The 19479-nt window shown below is 40.0% G+C and overlaps 1 long non-coding RNA gene across 2 annotated transcripts in view; it reads right to left on the minus strand.

The window, feature by feature from the left end:
* Positions 1–18971, minus strand: part of LOC133541567 (uncharacterized) — a 32461-nt gene extending 13490 nt beyond the window's left edge. For both annotated transcript variants that reach the window (XR_009803918.1, XR_009803919.1), the window contains exons 1-4: positions 18811–18971; positions 18669–18730; positions 12312–15658; positions 1047–1180 (exon numbers count right to left, since the gene is read on the minus strand). This is a non-coding gene — a long non-coding RNA (uncharacterized LOC133541567). The remainder of the gene's footprint in view (positions 1–1046; positions 1181–12311; positions 15659–18668; positions 18731–18810) is intronic.
* Positions 18972–19479: the final 508 nt, after the last annotated feature.

Genomic DNA, 19479 nt, shown 5'->3' on the forward strand with positions numbered 1-19479 from the left:
TCACAAAGTGCATTATTTTTTTAACATGCCTCAAAACAGCAGCTTGGAATTTGGGACATGCTCTCCCTGAGAGAGCATGAGGAGGTTGAGGTAGGCAGGGTTGGGGGGGCGGTGGATATTGTAGCGTCCTGGAAGAGATAGTGCTGCAAGGGGTTCTGGGTATTTGTTCTGTTGTGTTACGGTGCGGATGTTCTCCCGAAATGGGTTTTGTCATTCTTGTTTGGTGTGGGTTCACAGTGCGGCGCATATTTGTAACAGTGTTAAAGTTGTTTATACGGCCACCCTCAGTGTGACCTGTATGGCTGTTGACCAAGTATGGCTTGCATTCACTTGTGTGTGTGTGTGAAAAGCCGTAGATATTATGTGACTAGGCCGGCACGCATATGCAATGCCTTTAAGGTTTATTGACGCTCAAAACAAACACAGAGCATAATACTACCACCAACATGCATGACGGTAGGTATGGTGTTCCTGGGATTTAAAGTCATACTGTTAAGATCCGTTCTCCGATCTTCCCATATTATGGTTTATTGTTCCATTTTTGTATCACCCTGTTTGACGTCTTTATTTCCTGTTTAGTCTGTCACCATGGTAGCGCATTAGTTCACCTGCCCCTTGTTATCTACGCACACCTGTTTTCTTCTAATCACCTCCCTTATTTAAACCCGCCCCTTTTCGTTATTCATTCTCGGATCCTAATTTGCCTACGTGCAACCGTGACGACTCTCATTCTTCTACTATATGTATTTTCTCGCTAGCTCTCACGCTACGCCACTTGATTATTCCAGTTTTCATACCGATGATTTGTTTTCTCGTTTGTGCTCTCGTGCCAAGTTTTAATTTTCCAGTGTTTTATCCTAGCTTTCACGCTAGCGTCTTTTGTTTGCTTTCTCTTTACACCAGTGTTTTTGTTCCTAGCCTTTTTATTATTTAATAAGCGCCTTCCGCCCGATTGTAGCTGAAATAGGCGCCAGCGCCCCCCGCGACCCCAAAAGGGAACAAGCGGTAGAAAATGAATGAATGAATGAAATCCATTTATAACATACCTTGTTGTGTTCACCGCTTCGACGCATCCCTGGAAGAACCAATCCGGCATTACAATGCCACACAAGCCTCACACATACATCTCAATTTGTGTTCCCATTTCAGGTGAACCTCTTGAAACTCGTCGAGAGAATACCTAGAGTGTGCGAAAAAGAAGAATGTTGTCAGTTATTTCACCTTTTTATGTTAAGTACATAACTCCACATGTGTTCATTCATAGTTTTAAGTCTTCAGTGACAATCTACAACAAGGGCGTCGAACTCATTCTAGCTCAAGGGCCGCATGGAGGAAAATCTATCGCCGCGTGGGCCGGACTGGTAAAATCATGGCATAATAATTTCAAAATAAAAACGACTTCAGATTGTTTTCTTTGTTTTACTTAGGCCAAAAATAGAACAAGCACATTCTTAAAATGTACACAATTCCAAATAATCACACTTGAATCTCTATTGGGGACGGCGTGGCGCAGTGGGAGAGTGGCCGTGCGCAAACCGAGGGTCCCTGGTTCAAATCCCACCTAGTACCAACCTCGTCACGTCCGTTGTGTCCTGAGCAAGACACTTCACCCTTGCTCCTGATGGGTGCTGGTTGGCGCCTTGCATGGCAGCTCCCTCCATCAGTGTGTGAATGTGTGTGTGAATGGGTAAATGTGGAAGTAGTGTCAAAGCGCTTTGAGTACCTTGAAGGTAGAAAAGCGCTATACAAGTACAACCCATTTATCATTTATTTATTGCCACACTCAGTGGACATATTTGGAACTGCAGTTTCTTGCATTTAACAAATGTCAGCTCATGACATACTGAACAAACTCTTCTTGCCGGATAGAACCTGTTCTGGCCCGCCGGCCATACCGATCTACAATGTAAATACCGTATTTCCTTGAATTGCCGCCGGGTATATAGGCATATGCGCCTGCCTAGAATTACTGCCGGGTCAAACTCGTTTCGCCAAATAATTAGCATATGCCTAGAATTTCCACCGGGTCAAACACGTCACGTCACGAGTGACACTTCACCTGTCATCATTTTCAAAATGGAGGAGGCTGATTTCAATAATTTTGAAATCGCATAAAGGGAATACGTTTAAGAGCTATTCAGTAGGATTTAAGGTCAAAGCTATTGAATATGCTAAAAAGAACCGTAAGCAGCTATGTTTTATTAATATACCGTAGCTGCGTGTGTCAAAAATGAGTCTTTAAATAACTCCCGCCTCCTGGTGGTAGAGGGCGCTAGTGATCCTTCTTGCGACTACTCGGCTGCAGAAGAAGGGACAACAAGCAGCAGGAGTGAGCAGCGATCGTTTATTTTTTAATTTTTCCTCTCGCTTGCACTTTTAACATGGAGGATTATAAATCTAAAATAAAGCAGTTTTCTAAACTGGACTTTCAATCGAAGCAGGAGGTAATACAGGAAAATCTCCATCGAGACAGAGAGATTTTTAAAACTGAAGAAAGATAAGGAAGACTTCTATAACAAGTTATCGATGCTTTTGATCAGAAGGAGCTGCGCATGGACTTCATTTATAAGTAAAGGTAAGACCAGAATAACGTTTTTTTTTTTTTTATTAAATGTGCTTTTCATGATGGTATCCTTACATCACACTCAAATTTATAAGCGCAGGCCTAAATTTACCGCATGCCTTTGGTAAGCGCCGGAGTGAGAAGAGGTTTTAAATTAATTAGCACCCCGGCGGCAATTCAAGAAAATACGGTAGTCCATCCATCCATCCATTTTCTACCGCTTATTCCCTTTCGGGGTCGCGGGGGGCGCTGGCGCCTATCTCAGCTACAATCGGGCGGAAGGCGGGGTACACCCTGGACAAGTCGCCACTTCATCGCAGGGCCAACACAGATAGACAGACAACATTCACACTCACATTCACACACTAGGGCCAATTTAGTGTTGCCAATCAACTTATCCCCAGGTGCATGTCTTTGGAAGTGGGAGGAAGCCGGAGTACCCGGAGGGAACCCACGCATTCACGGGGAGGACATGCAAACTCCACACAGAAAGATCCCGAGCCTGGATTTGAACCCAGGACTGCAGGACCTTCGTATTGTGAGGCAGACGCACTAACCCCTCTGCCACCGTGAAGTCATGAAAATAAAAAAAAAAGCGCACTGAATGAGAAGAAGGTGCGTCCAAACTTTTGACCGGCGCTGTAGATCAATTTTAATTAACCGTCTGATCATCTGATCGACGCCGCAGATGTCAGCGAGGCCGCAGACTGCCACTTTGATCAATGCATGGCTGACATATTCAATTAAGAGCCTGCCAAGCTGACCTGCCTGGTCAGGGGTAGAGTTCAAGGGTCAAAACGCCGCTTATATCATCCTTTTTGTAGAGCAGACCTGGTCAAACCACATTCCCAAACAATTGTTTTTTTTTAGATCTTTAAGATGGAAAGTGTAGCTGCTATTATGATGTTTTCTAATGACCGGAAGTCTTCAACTATACAAAGTATTTCAATGCTCGGAATCTGCGCTTTTGTTATGATATACTAGTTGCTATGGTAATCTAATTAGTTACTATGGTAACCTAATTAGTTACTGTACGCACGGGTCAAATCTTACTGTGATGTTGTTCTCCCGGGATGCAGACGGACGACTCCGGACAAAAGCGTGGAGGTAAGAGGTGATTTATTTATCGTAAATCGCAGTATGTGTAGAAATCTTTATAATTGAATCACTTGTTTATTTTTCAACAAGTTTTTAGTTATTTTTATATCTTTTTTTCCCAAATAGTTCAAGAAAGACCACTACAAATGAGCAATATTTTGCACCGTTATACAATTTAATAAATCAGAAACTGATGACACAGTGCTGTATTTTACTTCTTTATCTTTTTTTTTTTTTTTCAACCAAAAATGCTTTGCTCTGATTAGGGGGTACTTGAATTAAAAAAAATGTTCACGGGGGGTACATCTCTGATAAAAGGTTGAGAACCACTGCTCTAAAAGCCGTAGATGGTATTGTCACATATGCATGCACAGTAGATGGCAGTATTGTCCTGTTTAAGAGTGTCACAACATTGCTGTTTACGGCAGACAAACTGCTTTATGTTACCGCGCTGGGAGGACGTTAATAAAACTGCCTAACAATAAACCCACATAAGAAACCGGATCATTGTACAGTTATAACGTTTTTAGCATTCAGATATTATTGTGATTTGTATGAGTGTTCTTAAAAATAGATCATTGCTTCCCCTGAGTCAAAATAATTGCCCAGGCCTATTGGCAGAGTGTGAAATGATAGTAGGCAGGTGTGTTTTGTTTGCTGCATTTTACTCAATCGCTGATACTGTTGCAGGTTTTATAGCCTGTGACTAATGTTGACGGTTTATGACGAGAATGTGTTAATTGTTGCACACGTCCTGGATTAAAACCACTGAGTGAATAAATACCGCCGGCCTCAAAACAAAGAAGATAGGCAGCTCTGCTATGAGGACACACCTGTCAATTCTACACAAGTGAGCGCCAAGCAATGACAGCACCCTGACCACCACCAGTGTCTCCAAGGCCCACTGGAGAGACCATCCAGGCCAGACCATCAATGTCTGCCGCCCCCGACCTCTGTCTGGGCTTCGGCCCGTCATAAACACCTTTATTATTCATCCCTTACCATTATTGCCAGCTTAATTATTCAGCGGGTCTTAATTGTCCTGCAGATACCGTATTTCCTTGAATTTCCGCCGGGTATAGAGTATGCGCCTGACTAGAATTACTGCCGGGTCAAACTCGTTTGGCAAAATAATTAGCGCACGCTTAGCATTACCGCCGGCTCAGGATTAACGCCGGGTCATACTCATTTCGCAAAATATTTCGCGAAATAATTAGCATATGCCTAGAATTTCCACCGGGTCAAACTCGTCACGTCACGAGTGACACTTCACCTGTCATCATTTTCAAAATGGAGGAGGCTGATTTCAATCATTTGAAATGGCATAAATGGAAGAAGATTAAGAGCTTTTCAGTAAGATTTAAGGTCCAAGCTATTGAATATGCTAAAAAGAACAGTAAGCAGCGATGTTTTACTAATATACCGTAGCTGCGTGTGTCAAATATGAGTCATTGAATGACTCCCGCCTCCTGGTGGTAGAGGGCGCTAGTGATCCTTCTTGCGACTACTCGGCTGCGGAAAAAGTGATCGTTTATTTTTTCCTCTCGCTTGCACTTTTAACATGGAGGATTACATATCTAAAATAAAGCAGTTTTCTAAACTGGACTTTCAATCGAAGCAGGAGGTAATAAAGGAAGATCTCCATCGAGACAGAGAGACTTTTAAAACTGAAGAAAGATAAGGAAGACTTCTATAAACATGTTTATCGATGCTTTTGATCAGAAGGAGCTGCGCATGGACTTCATTTATAAGTAAAGGTAAGACCATAACGTTTTTTCTTTAATTAAATGTGCTTTTCATGATGTATCCTTACATCACACTCAAATATTTAAGCGCAGGCCTACATTTACCGCATGCCTTTGGTAAACGCCGCAGTGAGAAGAGGTTTTGAATTAATTAGCGCCCCGGTGGCAATTCAAGGAAATACGGTATGTTTATAAACTCAGGAAATATGTCTCTTAGTCCTTTAGTGAAACAGTCATTTTTAGGCAATATAGCGGTAGAAAATGGATGGATGGATGATAGAACATGATAAAAATGACTTATATTATTTTAAAATAGATAGCAAATGAATATATATATATATATATATATATATATATATTTTTTTTTAATGCCATCTACTGTTGGTAAACCTACAACTTAAGTCACAACATCAATATTTTCATGGACAAAAAGAAGATGGCTCAAGAAAATGCCAATATAAATGATTGCTGGAAAAAAAAAAAAAAGAGTGCTAAGTAGGATTTAAAAAATCAATAAAAGTAGGCAGTTGTGTAGTTTTTCTACCAGGTGTGAAGACCAACATCATGTCGTAACTCAACACCTTCACACTAAAAAAAAAAAAAAAAAAAAAAAAAAAAAAAAGGCCAGAACTTTCCAGCTGTCGTTTTCTGACTTAACTTAACTTGCCAAACTGCTTTGCTTCCTGTTGCCATAAAATGTCTTGTAAATGATTGTTTTCACAACGTTACAACTGGAATTTACTCACATCAAAGTTTGTGATGTTTTTTTATTTTCATGTTTCAGGATCTATTCTTGCAAAAGACAACTTTGGTCCTGCAAAATGACTTTTTTTATTCTGCTAATGTTCTCCATTCTCCTCTTTATATTCAAGTACAATGACTACTGTTTCTCAAGTCTTCTTTGTCAGTTATCAAAAACTAAATGATCAAAAACTTTTTTTAAAGTACAAATGTTGGTACACCTCTTATAACAGGGGTGTCCAAAGTGCGGCCTGAGGGTCATTTTTTAACGGCCCTAAGGACATTTAAAAAATGCGATAAAAAAACGTGGTATAAAAGAGCAAAATGTGACAAGAAAATGTTGCAATGTTTACTCTAACAACACAAAGCTGCCATGCAGGCTGTTATTTTCTTTAAAAAAAAAATAATAAAAATCAATGTCACAATAAATATTCCACTTTGAGATATTTTTGGGGGAAAATGTTGCATATTTTGTGTTTGCCATATAAAAAACAAAGTTGTTTTTTTTCCGAAAGAAGGGCCTAATAAGAACAAACAAAAAACATAACAATAAAAGTCATAATTGACAGATGGATCTGAAGTTGATCTCAAGACGATTGTGTTTAAAAGGGGAACATTATCACCAAACCTATGTAAGCGTCAATATATACCTTGACGTTGCAGAAAAAAGACCATCTATTTTTTTAACCGATTTCCGAACTCTAAACGGGTGAATTTTGGCGAATTAAACGCCTTTCTGTTTATCGGTCTTTTAGCGATGACGTCAGAACGTGACGTCACCGAGGTAACACACCCGCCATTTTCATTTTCACATTACAAACACCGGGTCTCAGCTCTGTTATTTTCCGTTTTTTCGACTATTTTTTGGAACCTTGGAGACATCATGCCTCGTCGGTGTGTTGTCGGAGGGTGTAACAACACTAACAGGGAGGGATTCAAGTTGCACCACTGGCAAGAAATCTGCCGGCAGACCCCCATTGAATGTACCAAAGTGTCTTCACATTTTACCGGCGATGCTAAGACAGACATGGCACAGAGATGTATGGATAACCTGCAGATGCATTTGCAACAATAAAGTCAACGAAATCACAAAGGTGAGTTTTGTTGATGTTGTTGACTTATGTGCTAATCAGACATATTTGGTCGCGGCATGACTGCCAGCTAATCGATGCTAACATGCTACGCTAATCGATGCTAACATGCTATTTACGCTAGCTGTATGTACATTTGAAACTATATACCCACATTTAATGCGAAACAAACACTTACCAATCGACGGATTTAAGTTGCTCCAGTGTCACAAGATGCGAAAGTCCTGATCGTTTGGTCCGCACATTTTACCGGCGATGCTAATAAGGCAGCCATGCTATGGGCCACTTCATTAGGTACACCCGCGCTATGGCCGAATAGCGTCAATAGCTATTCGCTCAATAGCTTCAATTTCTTCTTCAATGTCGTTTTCGCTATCTGCCTCCATACTCTGACCATCTGTTTCAATACAAGCGTAATCTGTTAAATCGCTTAAGCCGCTGAAATCCGAGTCTGAATCCGAGCTAATGTCGCTATATCTTGCTGTGGTAACCGCCATGTTGTCTGTATTGGCAGCCCTGTATGACGTCACAGGGAAATGGATAGTCGCATCGCAAATAGCGAAAATCACGAACTTTAAAGCTTTTTTTAGGGATATTCCGGGAGGTGTAAAATTTTGAAAAAAAATTTGAAAAATAAAACAAGCTACTGTGAACTGATTTTTATTGTTTTCAACCCTTTTGAAATTGTGATAATGTTCCCCTTTAAACAGTAAAAAAAAAAAAAAAGTAATTTTTTTTAATCAGTAGGACCTTTTTAGATCCCCAATCATTTTAGTAGGATTTTTTTGTGTGTCACTGCTAAAAAAAATAATAACAAATTAAAATCAATGTTATGTATTGACATTTTTAAGGCTACAGTTATTCTATAATCTCAAATATTCCACTTTGAAATTTTATTGGGGGAAACTTTTGCATATTTTGTGTTTTTTTTTTCCATAGCAAAACAGGGTCTTCTTTGACAAAAAGAGCATACAACTTAAATCTTTAAAAACATTATATTGAAAGATTGACCTAATGTTGATCTAGAGATTTAACAATAATACAAAATAATGACACATTCTAAACATTTCTTTGACCAAAAAATTTATATTTTGACACATATATTGTATTGGTTTTTGAAATAAACAAATATCAAAATGGCCCCTGCTTGCGTTGATTTTTCAGTGTGCGGCCCTCAGTGGAAAAAGTTTGGACACCCCAGTCTTAAAAGGAAACAGGAATAACTTTTGCAGATTGGAAAAAAGGAAAGTGAAAAATAAACGTCCAACATTCTTACAATAAAACGCTTGTTCTCTGGTAAAGGCCTGATACTCTTTGCCGTTGAGTAAATAAACGACGTGGCTTGGTTGGGAGAGCGCCCGAAGCCGGCAACCTAAGGGTTCCTGGTTTGATCCCCGGCTTCCAACCCCTGAGTCACGTCCGAAGTGTCATTGAGCGAGACACTTCACCCTTGCTCCTGGTTTTGGTTAGGGCCTTGCATGGTGTGAATGTGTAATGTGGCAATATAATATGGGCTCGGCGTGGCGGAGTTGGGAGAGTGGCTGTGCCAGCAACCTGAGGGTTCCTGGTTCAATCCCCACCTTCTACCAACTTCGTCACGTCCGTTGTGTCCTTGAGCAAGACACTTCACCCTTGCTCCTGGTTTTGGTTAGGGCCTTGCATGGTGTGAATATGTAATGTGTCAATATAATATGGGCTCGGGGTGTCGCAGGTTGGGAGAGTGGCTGTGCCAGCAACCTGAGGGTTCCTGGTTCAATCCCCACCTTCTACCAACTTCGTCACGTCCGTTGTATCCTTGAGCAAGACACTTCACCCTTGCTCATGGTTTTGGTTAGGGCCTTGCATGGTGTCAATGTGTAATGTGGCAATATAATATGGGCTCGACGTGGCGGGGTTGGGAGAGTGGCTGTGCCAGCAACCTGAGGGTTCCTGGTTCAATCCCTGCCTTCTACCAACTTCGTCACGTCCGTTGTATCCTTGAGCATGACACTTCACCCTTGCTCCTGGTTTTCGTTAGGGCCTTGCATGGTGTGAATGTGTAATGTGGCAATATAATATGGGCTCGGCGTGGCGAGGTTTAGGATAGTGGCTGTGCCAGCAACCAGAGGGTTCCTGGTTCAATCCCCACCTTCTACCAACTTCGTCACATCGGTTGTATCCTTGAGCGAGACACTTCACCCTTGCTCCTGGTTTTCGTTAGGGCCTTGCATGGTGTGAATGTGTAATGTGGCAATATAATATGGGCCCGGCGTGGCGGAGTTGGGAGAGTGGCTGTGCCAGCAACCTGAGGGTTCCTGGTTCAATCCCCACCTTCTACCAACTTCGTCACATCGGTTGTATCCTTGAGCGAGACACTTCACCCTTGCTCCTGGTTTTCGTTAGGGCCTTGCATGGTGTGAATGTGTAATGTGGCAATAGTATATAAAATGTGTAATGTGGCAATATAATATGGGCCCGGCGGAGTTGGGAGAGTGGCTGTGCCAGCAACCTGAGGGTTCCTGGTTCAATCCCCACCTTCTACCAACTTCGTCACGTCCGTTGTGTCCCTGAGCGAGACACGTCACCATTGCTCCTGATGGGTCGTGGTTAGGGCCTTGCATGGCAGCTCCCGCCATCAGTGAATGAATGGGTGAATGTGGAGTACCTTGAAGGTAGAAAAGTGCTATAAGAGTATAACCCATTTACCATTTAATAGTGTCAGAGTTAAAGTACCAATGATTGTCACACAGACACAATGTGTGGTGAAACTTGTCCTCTGCATTTGACACCCGCCCCCCGGTAGGTAGGGGAGCAGTGAGCAGCAGCAGTGGACACGCCCGGGAATCATTCTTTGTGATTTAACCCCCAATTCCAACCCTTGATGCTTAGTGCCAAGCAGGGAGGGAATGGGTCCCATTTTTGTAGTCTTTGGTATGACTCGGCCTGGGTTTGAACTCACAACCTACCCATCTCAGGGTGGACACTCTAACCACTAGGCCACTTGGAGTACCTTGAAGCAGTGACGTGCGGTGAGGTTCATGGCTGGTGAGGCACTGACTTCACAGTCAGATTTATAAACATATAAACCCTAAAAAGTATCTTATTCACCATTTGATTGGCAGCAGTTAACGGGTTATGTTTAAAAGCTCATACCAGCATTCTTCACACATACAAACTAGCACACAAAAAAGCACATTTAATTAAAAAAATTTTATTCTGGTCTTACCTTTACTTATAAATGAAGTCCATGCACCGCTCCTTCTGAACAAAAGCATCAATAACTTCTTTATAGAAGTCTTCCTTATCTTTCTTCGGTTTTAAAAGTCTCTGTCTCGATGGAGATCACAGTCTGAAGCAAACCTTTTAGCTCCGGCGTTGGTCTTCCTTTAATTATTACCTCCTGTTTCGATTGAAAGTCCAGTTTAGAAAACTGTTTTATTTTAGATATGTAATCCTCCATGTTAAAAGAGGAAAAAATAAACAACTTGCTAACTGTAGCTTGTTGTCACTTATTCTGCAGCCTAGTAATTGCAAGAATGATCTCTGGGCTCACTAGCGCCCTCTACCACCATGAGGCGGGAGAACAGGATCCTCACAGCCGTTTTATGATTGCTCAGCACAGGAAATATGTTACACACATAAAGTTGTTGACAAAATACACTGAACATCAGGGGTCAGCAACCTTTTTGAAACCAAGAGCTACTTCTTGGGTACTGATTAATGCAAAGGGCTACCAGTTTGATACACACTTACATAAATTGCCAGAAATAGCTAATTTGCTCAATTTACCTTTAATAAATACATCTATATATATCAAAAAATGGGTATTTGTCTGTCATTCCGTCGTACATTTTTTTTCCTTTTACGTAAGGTTTTTTGTAGAGAATAAATGATTAAAACAAAACTTTAATTGAAGGGTTTAAAAGAGGAGAAAACAGGGAAAAAAACCAAAAATTGAATTTTCTTCAATTTCGACTCTTTAAAATTCAAAATTCAACCGAAAAAATAAGAGGAGAAAAACTAGCCAATTCAAATCTTTTTGAAAAAAATTTTGAAAATAATTTATGGAACATCATTAGTAATTTTTCCTGATTAAGATTAATTTTAGAATTTTGATGACATGTTTTAAATAGGTTAAAATCCAATCTGCACTTTGTTAGAATATATAACAAATTGGACCAAGCTATATTTCTAACAAAGACAAATTCAAAAGACTTTGAATTAAGATTTAAATTTGATTCTAGATTTGCTAGAATAATTTATTTTTTTTAATTTTAATCATAATAAGTTTGATGAAATATTTCACAAATATTCTTCGTCGAAAAAACAGAAGCTAAAATGAAGAATTAAATTAAAATGTATTTATTATTCTTTACAATAAAAAAAAAAATACTTGAACATTGACTTAAATTGTCAGGAAAGAATAGGAAGGAATTTAAAAAGGTAAAAAGGTATATGTGTTTAAAAATACTAAAATCATTTTTAAGGTTGTATTTTTCTCTAAAATTGTCTTTTTGAAAGTTACAAGAAGCAAAGTAAAAAAATAAATGAATTTATTTAAACGAGTGAAGACCAAGTCTTTAAAATATTTTCTTGGATTTTCAAATTCTATTTGAGTTTTGTCTCTCTTAGAATTAAAAATGTCGAGCAAAGCGAGAGAGTCATTGCCATGGCGACGGGGAGGCTCAGCTGGCTGTGACTCACCACAAGTCTCTTCTAACTATTTGAACGGCAAATGTGGGAAATTCGGCGATTTTGAATAAAAAATAATCTAAAACTGGTGAAGTTAAATGGAACATAACTTTATAAAGTTTAATCACTGGACACCTATAACAATTTAATAATTGCCTCCCCTGACTGTACGTCACTGCCTTGAAGGTGGCAACACATTTACATTCCAATAGATACGAGTGGATGTGTATTGGCTGAGAGTCCTCCCACAGTGGGGGTCTGGTTCTAACCCATGGATGGTTGAAGTGGACCATGGCCGTGATCAATGCAGGCAATAAAAGCTGAAGCCCCCCACCTCAAGAAGCAACCCCAGGCCATGATGCATGTGTGTGTGTGTGTGTGTGTGTGTGTGTGTGTGTTTACCTCGCACACATCAGTCAAGTGGACAGAACACCCCCCTCCAGACAATTGAACAGGACCAAGGTGAGCTAGAAGAGATAGTGGTGGAGTACAGAGTCACTGCATGGACACATGTCACATAATCCTCCCCCCTGCAGCTTACTTTGTTGCCACTGGTAGCAACATGAATAAATTCATGCATGCGACATCCAGACAAAAGGCTGTTGGAACCTACCCCAGCTGCAAGGACAATGTCAGTCACAGCCACCATGCATGTGTCGTTTTGCATTTGAATAACATTTGGTTCACCGAGAAATACTCCGTTCATTAGAAGCATTTAAGTCTTACCTTAAAACTCATTTGTATACTCTAGCCTTTAAATAGACTCCCTTTTTAGACCAGTTGATCTGCCGTTTCTTTTCTTTTTCTTCTATGTCCCACTCTCCTTTGTGGAGGGAGTCCGGTCCGATCCGGTGGCCATGTACTGCTCGCCTGTGTATCGGCTGGGGGCATCTCTGCGCTGCTGATCTGCCTCCGCTTGGGATGGTTTCCTGCTGGCTCCGCTGTGAACGGGACTCTCGCTGCTGTGTTGGATCCGCTTTGGACTGGACTCTCGCGACTGTGTTGGATCCATTATGGATTGATCTTTCACAGTATCATGTTCTCATATGTTCTCATAGTCATCAGTATCATCAGTATCACAGTATCATGTTCTCATAGTCATCATTGTCACCGACGTCCCACTGGGTGTGAGTTTTCCTTGCCCTTATGTGGGCCTACCGAGGATGTCGTAGTGGTTTGTGCAGCCCTTTGAGACACTAGTGATTTAGGGCTATATAAGTAAACATTGATTGATTGATTGATTGAAATAATTTACAGTACAATACAGGGTTAGGGAACCTATGGCTTTAGAGCCAGATGTGGCTCTTTTGATGACTGCATCTGGTTCTCAGATAAATCTTAGCTGACATTGCTTAACACGATAAGTCATGAATAATTCCGCTGGTAATCACAGTTTTTAAAATAACGTTAAAGTTACAAAACATTCTCATGCATTTTAATCCTGCCATCCTAGACACCGACCTCTATTTAATAATACAACTCTAACATTTGACAACCAAACAATTAAACAAGGCGACACGGTAAAGAATCTGGGTGTTATCTTTGACCCAACTCTCTCCTTTGAGGCACACATTAAAAGCGTTACTAAAACGGCCTTCTTTCATCTCCGTAATATCGCTAAAATTCGCTCCATTTTGTCCACTAAAGACGCCGAGATCATTATCCATGCGTTTGTTACGTCTCGATTACTGTAACGTATTATTTTCGGGTCTCCCCATGTCTAGCATTAAAAGATTACAGTTGGTACAAAATGCGGCTGCTAGACTTTTGACAAGAACAAGAAAGTTTGATCACATTACGCCTGTACTGGCTCACCTGCACTGGCTTCCTGTGCACTTAAGATGTGACTTTAAGGTTTTACTACTTACGTATAAAATACTACACGGTCTAGCTCCATCCTATCTTGCCGATTGTATTGTACCGTATGTCCCGGCAAGAAATCTGCGTTCAAAGGACTCCGGCTTATTAGTGATTCCCAAAGCCCAAAAAAAGTCTGCGGGCTATAAAGCGTTTTCCGTTCGGGCTCCAGTACTCTGGAATGCCCTCCCGGTAACAGTTCGAGATGCCACCTCAGTAGAAGCATTTAAGTCTCACCTTAAAACTCATTTGTATACTCTAGCCTTTAAATAGACTCCCTTTTTAGACCAGTTGATCTGCCGCTTCTTTTCTTTTTCTCCAATGCCCCCCCCTCCCTTGACAAGGGGGTCCGGTCCGATGACCATGGATGAAGTACTGGCTGTCCAGAGGCGAGACCCAGGATGGACCGCTCGTCGGGACCCAGGATGGACCGCTCGCCTGTGTATCGGTTGGGGACATCTAACCACTAGGCCACTTGGAGTACCTTGAAGCAGTGACGTGCGGTGAGGTTCATGGCTGGTGAGGCACTGACTTCATCACAGTCAGATTTATAAACATATGAACCCTAAAAAGTATCTTATTCACCATTTGATTGGCAGCAGTTAACGGGTTATGTTTAAAAGCTCTTACCAGCATTCTTTACACATACAAACTAGCACACAAAAAAGCACATTTAATAAAAATAATGTTATTCTGGTCTTACCTTTACTTATAACTCCCTTTTTAGACCAGTTGATCTGCCGTTTCTTTTCTTTTTCTCCTATGTCCCACTCTCCCTTGTGGAGGGGGTCCGGTCCGATCCGGTGGCCATGTGTATCTGCTGGGGACATCTCTGCGCTGCTGATCCGCCTACGCTTGGGATGGTTTCCTGCTGGCTCCGCTGTGAACGGGACTCTCGCTGCTGTGTTGGATCCGCTTTGGACTGGACTCTTGCGACTGTGTTGGATCGATTATGGATTGAACTTTCACAGTATCATGTTAGACCCGCTCGACATCCATTGCTTTCCTCCTCTCCAAGGTTCTCATAGTCATCATTGTCACCGACGTCCCACTGGGTGTGAGTTTTCCTTGCCCTTATGTGGGCCGACCGAGGATGTCGTAGTGGTTTGTGCAGCCCTTTGAGACACTAGTGATTTAGGGCTATATAAGTAAACATTGATTGATTGATTGATTGATCCGTTTTCCATCGCAACTGTTCAAGATGTCGCATTAATGGTAAGAAGTATTTTATTTATTACTGGTTAACTTTAGAATAACAATGTTGTTCAAAACAATTAGAGACGTATTATACTCTCAAAATGTTGATCTTAAAAATGCACGCATTTAGTTGTATTCAGTGTTAAATAATATGATATGGCTCTCACGGAAATACATTTTGAAATATTTGGCTTCCATGTGTAACCTATACGTGCTACAAAGCAATGCAATAAATATATATATGGGGTGTTATGGGCTAGGAACAGAAGACTAGTTTCAACTCATAGAGTGGCAGAGCTTGAATTGTAGTTTGGTTGACACCGTGCGTTAGAGAATTAGTGATGGACAGCAGATATATACACACACACAATGAGTTGAATGGCCATTCAACATGAAAGTAATTTAAAAGGGAAAAACACAAGTACTATAAACATAAATACAATTCCATTTGAACTAATCAGTGACTCTGGATCTTGTTTAAATCTCAGTTCAGTTAGTTGTTCTTGGGGGGGAAAAAAAAGGATGGCAATACAGTCCAAGTGCTGCAGGTAAAAGGTGAAAATTGTAAAGGGTCGGCTCGAGAGCCTCCTACCAGCCCAGACAGATGGTGAGGATCCTGGCTGGAATCTTCCAAACTTGATCCTTGGACTAGGTGATTATTTTCCTTAGCTCACCATCAAAAAGAGAAGCCTGGCCTGTGTAAGAGCCAGAACCATTCTTATATATCCATGTGTACACAAATCTTCAATAAACAACACTAAATTGCATTATCTAGTATTCATAATATATTATCCAACAATATACCATCAAGTATTCATAATATATTATTCAATAATATATGATCAAGTATTCATAATAAATATTCAATAATTTCTAGTTCTTTCCTCAATATTGTACAATATAAATAAATAAACATCAGAATCACAATAAGCAATAAAATGCTAAAATAACCATTAGCAGCATAATTATGACCTATACAAAGCACTCAGTGCACTAAATGTGCTTATGATCTAAACCAGGGGTGCCAGAAATTGTACTCAAGTAAGAGTACTGTTACTTTAGAGATTTATTACTCAAGTAAAAGTAAGGAGTAGTCGCCCAAATATTTACTTGAGTAAAAGTAAAAAGTATGTTGTGAAAAAACTACTCAAGTACTGAGTAACTGATGACTAACCTGTTTGTTTAATGATTACGGCAACAAATAATGCACAAAAACATGAAAATAGCAATGAGCAAATTCCGAGCCAGGAATATCTCTGAAGCAACTAAAACAATAATATATATTAAATAATAATACATTAAAATAAAAATATTAAGGAAAATTGAACCACAATAATTTAACAGCACCATAGGCTCAGTAGGCATTCATTGATTGAAACTTTTATTAGTAGATTGACAACTAAATGGTAACACCTCAATATGTTTTTCTACGTAAATCAATTATTTAATAAATGACCAAGTCGAGGTGATCTACCTCATATATACATACACACACATATCATATATATATATATATATATATATATATATATATATATATATAGAGAGAGAGATATATATATACAGTATATAATTTATAGTTATTTATTTTGCCGTTTTTGTTGACATGTTAAAGGTGTTTTAATGAATATACATGCATGTTTAACATATAGATTCCTTTCTTTCATGAAGACAAGAATATAAGTTGGTGTATTACCTGATTCTGATGACTTGCATTGATTGGAATCAGAAAGTGCTGATAATGTCCACATTTTCAAATGGAGGAAAAAAAAAAGTTCCTCTTTTCCGTCTAATACCACATGAAAGTCGTTTTTTGGCATCTTATTTGTCCAGCTTCCATATTCGTTTTTATACACTTTACAAGAAATACATTGGCGGCAAACTCCGTAGCTTCTTAGCTTGTTTGCGCTGGCTTTCGGAGACTCTTATTTTGTTAGCGCAGGCGCGATGGAGCGCCGCTTTTATTGTGAAGACAGGAACTGTGCAATCAGTCTTTAGGCTTTTGACGGGAAGTACGGTTGAAATAAAAAGTGTCTTTTTTCCTTTACACTTTTGATTGATTGATTGAAACTTGTATTAGTAGATTGCACAGTACAGTACATACTATGTACAACTGACCACTAAATGCTAACACCCCAATAAGTTTTTCAACTTTTTTAGGTCGGATTTGACGTGTGACGGTCACGTGACCGCCTGGTTTTGTTTGATTGGTCCAACGTCACCAGTGACTGCATGTGATTGGTGAAACACAGGCATGCGTAGATCCTACTTTGAATGCGTGTCTGACAACATCAAAACAAACAAAGCGTGCATTAACAGATCGATAAAAAAAAAGTAGCGAGTAACGAGCTGATTGTAGATAAATGGAACGCAGTAAAAGTAGCGTTTCTTCTCCATAAATATACTCAAGTAAAAGTAAAAGTAAGTTGCATAAAAACTACTCTTAGAAGTACAATTTATCTAAAAAGTTACTCAAGTAAATGTAACGGAGTAAATCTAGCGCGTTACTACCCACCTCGTCGATCGCGAGCTACCAGTCGACCGCGGGGGGTGTGTCAGTCGATCTCCAGCCAGGCTTTTAAAAAAAATAGACCTAAAAATGAGTGATCATCAATCTTCACCAAGACGTCACTTAAATGACATTCACGGTACCGGAGGGTCTTGTGAGATGACGCTGGCTGCTGCAAGATCATTATTATGAAAATATGACCGAGAGGAAGGCGAGAAACACTTTTTATTTCAACAGACTCTCGCGCCGTACCTTCCGTCAAAACTCTAAAGGCCGACTGCACATTTCCTATCTTCACAATAAAAGCCCTGCTTCATGCTGCCTGCGCTAACTAAATACAGAGTCTCGGAAAACTGGCGTGCACAAGCGATCGCTCAGAAAGCTGGCGTGCACATCGCTTGTGCACGCCAGCTTTCCGAGACTCTTATTTTGTTAGCGCAGGCAGCATGAAGCAGGGCTTTTATTGTGAAGATAGGAAATGTGCAGTCGGCCTTTAGAGTTTTGACGGAAGGGACGGCGCGAAAGTCTGTTGAAATAAAAAGTGTTTCTCGCCTTCCTCTCTGTCATTTTTTCATAATAATGAACTGGCAGCAGCCAGCGTCATCTCACAAGACCCTCGGGTGCCGTGAATGTCAATCAAGCAAGCTACGGAATTTGCCGCCAATGTTTTTCTTGTAAAGTGTATGGAAGCTGGATGAATTAGATGCCAAAAACCAACCACTTTCATGTGGTATTGTACAGAAAGGACAACTTTTTTTCTCCTCCATTTGAAAATGTGGGCGTTATCATCATTACTGTCTGATTCCAATCAATGCAAGTCATCAGAATCAGGTAATACACCAACTTATATTCTTGTCTTTGTGAAAGAAAGACATCTATATGTGTTACACATGCTTGTATTATCATTAAACACATTTAACTTTTTTACAAAAATGTCTCTTTCATAAATAAATAAATATAAATGATATATATAAATGAGGTAGATCCCCTCGAGTTGGTCAATTGAAAAGTAGCTCGCCTGCAGAAAAAGTGTGGGCACCCCTGATCTAAACACATAAAAGTACATTCAATACACAAATGTGATCATTAGTTTAAGTCATAAACCTTTTATATGGAGGATTGACAATATGCCACAAAGATGTTGCAATGAAGAAATATTAATGCTTAAAGTGCTATTGTCATAAATATGGACTCACCAATTGAGCTTCTACAGTCAAACACGGCTTAATGACAAAGAATCTGGCGCTGGAAGTCGGCTCTATAAAGTTACAAAAAAGGCATGTAGTTTAAAAAACCGTCAGCACAATATTTCAGGTGAAAACAAGGTTTAAAACCTACCTCGAGCAGAAATGTAATCGATCTCATGTCCTGTATCCTAGCTACTTCCTGCTACCGGCTTATAAGCACCACTAATTGGACCGCGGCGGTCACGTGACAGAGGAGGAGTGCGCCGAGTTGCCAAAGATTATCAACAGCAAGAGCATACCAGTCACTTCCGGCTACCGATATATACCTACAGCTGATTGGACTGAGGCGGTCACGTGACTAGGAAGTGCGCAAAGAGTAAACAGAAAGACAAGAGCTTAATAGTCTCCGCAAATGTATTTGACACCTGCGTTACACATGACTCTCTCAGCCAAAAAGGTTCCCGACCCCTGGTATAATATGTTTATGTTGGATATAGATTCATCTAAATACTAAATTTAATACATAAGCAAACAATTTCACACACATGAGTAACACATTATAAATAGATGGATTTCCAATGCTCTTACGCAGAGATGTAAAGGAACTCAAACTCATCCTAATTATACAGCATTTCATACTCATTCATTTACTATTTAAATAGAGATGGCATGCTTACCTATGCTCATAATATATATGTATATGTATATATATATATATATATATATATATATATATACACATAAATATACACACATATATATATGTATATACAAACCCCGTTTCCGTATGAGTTGGGATATTGTGTTAAATGTAAATATA

This window comes from Nerophis ophidion, linkage group LG23 (assembly GCF_033978795.1).
Source record: "Nerophis ophidion isolate RoL-2023_Sa linkage group LG23, RoL_Noph_v1.0, whole genome shotgun sequence".
NCBI classification, from domain to species: domain Eukaryota; kingdom Metazoa; phylum Chordata; class Actinopteri; order Syngnathiformes; family Syngnathidae; genus Nerophis; species Nerophis ophidion.